Source organism: Pecten maximus, unplaced genomic scaffold (genome assembly GCF_902652985.1).
Source record: "Pecten maximus unplaced genomic scaffold, xPecMax1.1, whole genome shotgun sequence".
Classification (NCBI taxonomy): domain Eukaryota; kingdom Metazoa; phylum Mollusca; class Bivalvia; order Pectinida; family Pectinidae; genus Pecten; species Pecten maximus.
This window is the reverse complement of record NW_022979537.1, coordinates 9,433-17,932: the sequence shown is the minus strand read 5'-3', so window position 1 is coordinate 17,932 and position 8,500 is coordinate 9,433. Positions and strand designations below refer to the sequence as shown.

Sequence of the window (8,500 nt, the reverse complement as noted above, 5' to 3'; positions counted from 1 at the left end):
TACCCATTAAAATTTTTTCACACAGTGATCAAAAACTTATTTTTATAAAACTTATATATCCGAGACGAACTGTGGTGCTCTTTAATCAGAAACATGGGTATTATTTTCTTTACATATCTACATGATTCATCAGACTTTGATTTAACTAATAATTTGTTGGAAAGTACATTTCATTATGAATTATCAAATGAAGTTATTGAATATTTCAGACTCACAAATTTAAGATTTTGTATCAAATGTTTAAAATATATGAACCACTAATTTACAAATAATTATCCAATGCCTTTTTACTTCGTATATTTATATGATCCTCGTCCGAATGTTGTTTGTACTTTAAATATTCTGTTTATGCAATCTTCATTACTGGAGGAAATAAGAAGAATGATAATAGAGTAAAATAAGTAGAGGTATATTAATTGTTAGTGATTTGTGTAGGGATTTTCTTACTGTGACGTCATCAAGTTATGACGAAGAGACCTGTATTGTAAATATTGTTTTGAATTGTGTTGGCTGCTCTCCAACATTTTTCTAAAATTACATGATACGTAATATATATGCATATTGTAATCCTAAATGTTGTTGCATGCGGATTAAAAAATATGTTAATTCATGATCATCCGTACCTGGGCTGAGTTCTTTTCCTCTCATGTACACAAATTGTTCCCAATCCCGAGCAGACTGTTCTTTTACTAACGCCTTTTCCTTCTCAGTACCGTCACAGGATAAGCATCCACCCTCTATTCGACAAGGTCTGAGACATGCAAATTACTTATTATTGCTTATAATGCTTCAATATTTTACCAGGTGTAACAACGGCAATGCTAGCCAGCATAGTACCCGCGCGGTATACCGTGACATTAAAGGATAGTACCCGCACGATAAACCGTAACATTACAGGATAGTACCCACGCGGTAAACCGTGACATTACAGGATAGTACCCGCGCAGTAAACCGTGACATTACGGGATAATTTCCGCGCGGTTTACCGTGACATTACAGGATAGTAACCGCGCGGTATACTGTGACATTACAGGATAGTACCCGCGCGTATACCGTGACATTACAGAATAGCACCCGCGCGGTATACGGTAACATTACAGGATAGTACCCGCGCGGTATACCGTGACATTACAGGATAGTACCCGCGCGGTTTACCGTAACATTACAGGATAGTACCCGCGCGGTATACCGTAACATTACAGGATAGTACCCGCGCGCTAAACCGTGACATTACACGATAGTACCCGCGCAGTATACCGTGACATTAAAGGATAGTACCCGCGCGGTTTACCGTAACATTACAGGATAGTACCCGCGCGGTATACCGTGACATTACAGGATAGAACTCGCGCGGTAGACCGTGAAATTACAGGATAGTACCTGCGCGGTAAACCGTGACATTACAGGATAGTACCCGCGCGGTATACCATGACATTACATGATAGTACACGCGCGGTATACCATGACATTACAGGATAATACCTGCGCGGTAAACCGTGACATTACAGAATAGTACCCGCGAGGTATACCGTGACATTTAAGGATTTATTGTCAATTTTGTTGTTGGCATGGACTGATGAAGGGAAGTGAACCTCGTGCAAATGAAGTGAACTGCGAAGCAGTTCATTTACCATATATTTACGTTAACCAAATTAAAAATTTCGCGTCCAGATTGCAAAATTCGGTCGCAACAGTGTGACGTAAGTGCGTCACTTTGTAACATTGTTATACTTATCGTACATGTGTGCACAGTAGTGGAACAGCAGACAGTCAGCTATTCTCGTCGCCAAGGCAACACAAAATATAGTGTCACACACATTTTGATTATTACGATGTTGATACACATAAATACGATATTTTCCATGTAAATATTCATTTATAAACAGATATTTATGATATTGTATAATATAAACTTGGCAATACCCATATAAATACGAATTTAAAGTGCAGTGTTGACAGTATAGTATGTGTGATTTGGTCACTCGAGACACAGGGACTCGGTTAACAAAATGAGCACAAGGTTAACGTGACGACAGTTCAGTGAAATATCACAACGTTAAGAAACAGTGTTATATACTCTCAAAAGCCTTGAAAAAAAATCGATTTTGTAAGGTTTTATAATTTGAATGAATGTTGGATTTTTAGTCTTTCGATTATTTATAGATGTCATATGTTACTTAAAATTTAACGCCGAACCCCTGTGACCGTATGTGATGCAGTCTGATAGCCAGGATATTCAGAGCTCGAGAAAAAGTGAAACAATGTGGATTTTAGTCGCTGGTTAGCTGATGATGTACATGGTGTTCTTGAAATATTGGATTTCATTGTCGCACTGGCGTTTTGGTATGTAAATTCTGATAATAGTAAGTAAAGAAGCATTGATTTGAAAATTGGCGGTATTCGACGGCCGGAACTTGTGTCCTCCAAATGTTTAGATTGAGTCAAATGACGACAATAATGTGTCCCTGTTCTCGATATAGCATACTTCTGCTACCAGTCTGTTTTGTGTTGTTAAATAGTGTTTAAATTGAGGTTTATTTTCTGTGACCACTAAAATGGTATCAAGCATGGCATTCGAGATACAGCTAACGTTAGACCTACTGCGCTACGTAGGTCATGAGCTCGGTGCTATCGGGAGTGTCGGTGTTTTGTCAGATCCTGTTTTCTAAACTGTCTGCATTATACTGGCATTTCTATTAGCACATAAAACGGCTATTCCACTTGTGTTCATATACGTTGATAACAATGTTACACAATTCACAAAGTGAAAATACATTCAAGTCTGAGGCGGTACAGAACACGATCGCCATTGTAAACTCAGTGAATGTATTCACACGCCGGCAAGAAAGTGATTTGTCTCTCAGAACAGAAGCACGCGACCCAAAATCTTCAACGGGAAATGAAGTGATCTGAGTTTACTATGTTCATTGAGGCGGAGCGAAGTGAAAATGAAATATTACAGGATAGTACCCGCACGTTATACCATGACATTACAGGATACCTGCGCGGTTTACTGTGACATTGTGGTATAATACGAGATAGAATCATATGTCAGATTATTTGTATTGTGTGCATTTGAATATCGTGCGTTGTTCTGTTTAAATCTATATGCATCCAATTAATGTAAATTTTATTTGTTCCGTTTTTTTACCTTCTGGACAAGTTATGCGCTGCTATAGATGAGAATGATATATCAACGGAGTTGTTTGGGAGGCATTGCTCATACATTGACCTCCCAACAGCAGCCTGGAATACATTAGACGACAGCTTGAGCCCACCTTGTCCTTCGTCTTCTGTACCTGATACAAACGTTAGTGAATTAATATCGTAACTTGATCATGCTTTGGTAATGCCATCATATACATAAACTGCTTGTCTAAATTGCATAGCTCGAGGTCACCTTGCCTTGGTGTGCCCGTTCGTTAAGAACTCGTCGGTAAGTTCATGTTATGTGTGCTGACACATTAATTCCGCTTTTTAGGTCACCTGTGACGAAGTCTCAGTTGACTTATTGCGATCGCCTTTTGTCCGGCGTCGTCCGTCGTGCGTCGTAAACAACTTACATTTTCAACTTCTTCACTGTTACCAACAGGCCAAGAAAACGGATATTAGGTCTGTAGCATTCTGGGATGAATGACTATAATGATTGTTCAAATTGATTACCTTGACTTCATTCAAGGTCACATGGGTCAAATATGCTTGAATATTTAAACAACTTATTCTTATAACCACAAGGCACAGAGACCCAATATTAGGTTTGTAGCATGTTAGTTTGAAGGGCAGCCAAGTTTGTTCAAATGGATGACCTTTACCATTATTCAAGGTTATATGGGTCAAATCTGCTGGAATCTTTGAACAACGTCTTGATAACCAAGATGCCCAGATACCTGATATTGGGTTTGAAGCATTCATGAGTAAAAGGTTGTAATGATTGTTTAAATGAATGACTCTAACCTTTATTCAAGGTCCTATATCAAAACTCAGGTGACCGTTAAGGCCCATGAACCTCTGGTTAAAAAATAGAATAATAATCATGTAAGCATTCGGTAAATATACGAACTTTATAGTCTTATTCAATTGGCCGATATCAAAATGACAATCGAGCATGTTACATAAACTGGTGGTTATATTTCTACACATCATCATAACGATTAACCCTTGGTTACCTTGAATAACCCGGTACAGCAAGGTAAAGTCATTGTTGGTCTGGTCCTCATGATATATCATGACAGGCTTGGCCACCCCAGACAGCTCTTGTGTTGTGGCTGAGGAAGATTAATATCAATTATTACTCCATCCGTAATGTACCTGGTATTACAGGACGGACAGAGAACAATGGATTATTGTCACACTGAAGTAACTGGATAGTAGGACGGACAGAGAACAATGGATTATTGTCACACTGAAGTAACTGGATAGTAGGACGGCATAGAACAATGGATTATTGTCACACTGAAGTAACTGGATAGTAGGACGGACAGAGAACAATGGATTATTGTCACACTAAAGCAACTGGATAGTAGGACGGACAGAGAACAATGGATTATTATCACACTGAAGTAACTGGATAGTAGAACGGACAGAAAACAATGGATTATTGTCACACTGAAGTAACTGGATAGTAGGACGGACAGAGAACATTGGATTATTGTCACACTGAAGTAACTGGATAGTAGAACGGCAAAGAACAATGGGTTATTGTCACACTGAAGTAACTGGATAGTAGAACGGCAAAGAACAATGGGTTAGTGTCACACTGAAGTAACTGGATAGTAGGACGGCAAAGAACAATGGGTGATTGTCGCACTGAAGTAACTGGATAGTAGGACGGACAGAGAACAATGGATTATTGTTACACTGAAGTAACTGGATAGTAGGACGGCAAAGAACAATGGGTTATTGTCACACTGAAGTAACTAGATAGTAGTGTTTATAGCAAACGTGAGAGCAACATTACAATAGTATCATTTTTTGTATCCTTTGTAAATACAAGGACATACCGATAACATTGTTGAGTAGCTGTAGGGACGTACGCCCGTCTGCTGTTCCGAAATCCGCTACCGTAATGGGTACATGCGCACTCTGCCGTTTGCATATCCGCTCTATAATATGGAATATATTTAGATATGTATCATGGTTAACCATGGGATTTGCTGTTGACATGTTATTTGTTAAGCTGTTTGTAAATTTCAAGAAAACATGCGAAAAATGCATATTTCATGGGACATAATTAGCTTATTTGTATCGCACATATTACACAAAATGGCCATGTGGATTTGCTCACGAGAGTATAAAAACAAATCAGGATCATTGGTTTGACCACATTTGACTTTTTTGATATGTATAAACACTGTTTTTATTCTCTGACAAGTACAACATTTAACGTCATACTAGTCACCATTCTGACCAGTGGACACAACATATAACGTCATACTACTCACCACTCTGACCAGTGGACACAACATATAACGTCATACTAGTCATCACTCTGACCAGTGGACACAACATATAACGTCATACTACTCACCACTCTGACCAGTGGACACAACATATAACGTCATACTAGTCGTCACTCTGACCAGTGGACAAAACAATAACGTCATACTAGTCATCACTTTGAGCAGTGGACACAACATATAACGTCATACTAGTCACCACTCTGACCAGTGGACACAAAATATAACGTCATACTAGTCACCACTCTGACCAGTGGACAAAACAATAACGTCTTACTAGTCACCACTCTGACCAGTGTACACAACATATAACGTTATACTAGTCATCACTCTGACCAGTGGACAAAACAATAACGTCATACTAGTCACCACTCTGAGCAGTGGACACAACATATAACGTCATACTAGTCAACACTCTGACCAGTGGACACAACATATAACGTCATACTAGTCATCACTCTGACCAGTACAACATATAACGTCATACTAGTCTTCACTCTGACCAGTACAACATATAACGTCATACTAGTCAACACTCTGACCAGTGGACACAACATAGAACGTCATACTAGTCTTCACTCTGACCAGTGGACACAACATATAACGTCATACTAGTCAACACTCTGACCAGTGGACACAACATAGAACGTCATACTAGTCTTCACTCTGACCAGTGGACACAACATATAACGTCATACTGGTCATCAAACTGACCACTGCACACAACATATAACGTCATACTAGTCGTCACTCTGACCAGTGGACACAATATATAATCTCATACTAGTCGTCACTCTGACCAGTACAACATATAACGTCATACTAGTCATCACTCTGACCAGTGGACACAACATATAACGTCATACTAGTCACCACTCTGACCAGTGGACACAACATATAACGTCATACTAGTCATCACTCTGACCAGTGGACACAACATATAACGTCATACTAGTCGCACTCTGACCAGTGGACACAACATATAACGTCATACTAGTCACCACTCTGACCAGTGGACACAACATATAACGTCATACTAGTCACCACTCTGACCAGTGGACACAACATATAACGTCATACTAGTCATCACTCTGACCAGTGGACACAACATATAACGTCATACTAGTCATCACTCTGACCAGTGGACACAACATATAACGTCATACTAGTCACCACTCTGACCAGTGGACACAACATATAACGTCATACTAGTCATCACTCTGACCAGTGGACACAACATATAACGTCATACTAGTCACCACTCTGACCAGTGGACACAACATATAACGTCATACTAGTCATCACTCTGACCAGTGGACACAACATATAACGTCATACTAGTCATCACTCTGACCAGTGGACAGAACATATAACGTCATACTAGTCACTACTCTGAGCAGTGGACACAACATATAACGTCATACTAGTCAACACTCTGACCAGTGGACACAACATATAACGTCATACTAGTCATCACTCTGACCAGTGGACACAACATATAATGTCATACTAGTCGTCACTCTGACCAGTGGACACAACATATAACGTCATACGAGTCACCACTCTGACCAGTGGACAGAACATATAACGTCTTACTAGTCACTACTCTGAGCAGTGGACACAACATATAACGTCATACTAGTCAACACTCTGACCAGTGGACACAACATATAACGTCATACTAGTCATCACTCTGACCAGTACAACATATAACGTCATACTAGTCATCACTCTGACCAGTACAACATATAACGTCATACTAGTCATCACTCTGACCAGTGGACACAACATATAACGTCATACTAGTCATCACTCTGACCAGTGGACACAACATATAACGTCATACTAGTCATCAAACTGACCACTGCACACAACATATAACGTCATACTAGTCGTCACTCTGACCAGTGGACACAATATATAATCTCATACTAGTCGTCACTCTGACCAGTACAACATATAACGTCATACTAGTCATCACTCTGACCAGTGGTCACAATATATAACATCATGATAGTCACCACTCTGACCAGTGGACACAACACATACGTTATACTAGTCTCACTCTGACCAGTACAACATATAACGTCATACTAGTCACCACTCTGACCAGTGGACACAACACATAACGTCATACTAGTCATCACTCTGACCAGTGGTCACAATATATAACATCATGATAGTCACCACTCTGACCAGTGGACACAACATATAACGTCATACTAGTCATCACTCTGACCAGTACAACATATAACGTCATACTAGTCATTATTCTGACCAGTGGTCACAATATATAACATAATAATAGTCATCCCTCTGACCAGTGGACACAACATATAACGTCATACTAGTCATCACTCTGACCAGTGGTCACAATATATAACATCATGCTAGTCACCACTCTGACCAGTGGACACAACATATAACATCATACTAGTCATCACTCTGACCAGTGGACACAACATATAACGTCATACTAGTCACCACTCTGACCAGTGGACACAACATATAACGTCATACTAGTAATCACTCTGACCAGTGGACACAACGTATAACGTCATACAAGTCATCACTCTGACCAGTGGACACAACATATAACGTCATACGAGTAATCACTCTGACCAGTGGACACAACATATAGCATCATACTAGTCACCACTCTGACCAGTGGTCACAACGTATAACATCATACTAGTCACCACTCTGACCATTGGTCACAACGTATAACATCATACTAGTCACCACTCTGGGTATCTCAGTCTCTGGTTACTTTGGCGAGTCAAGAAGTCTAATAAAAAAAACACCATGTGCTAATTATTAAGGGACACGTTCTTCCCAATATATAACATCATGATAGTCATCACTCTGACCAATGGACACAACATATAACGTCATACTAGTCATCACTCTGACCAGTGGTCACAATATATAACATCATGATAGTCACCACTCTGACCAGTGGACACGACATATAACATCATAATAGTCATCCCCTGACCAGTGGACACAACATATAACGTCATACTAGTCTCACTCTGACCAGT

The 8,500-nt window shown here is 39.7% G+C and overlaps 1 long non-coding RNA gene across 1 annotated transcript; it reads right to left on the bottom strand.

Annotated features, from left to right (window-relative positions):
- Positions 1-3,151: 3,151 nt before the first annotated feature.
- Positions 3,152-5,114, bottom strand: LOC117318857. The gene is made up of 3 exons (XR_004530467.1): positions 5,001-5,114; positions 4,167-4,265; positions 3,152-3,299 (listed from the first exon to the last, which is right to left on the bottom strand). It is a non-coding gene; the product is annotated as an uncharacterized LOC117318857 (long non-coding RNA).
- Between the last annotated feature and the right edge of the window lie 3,386 nt (positions 5,115-8,500).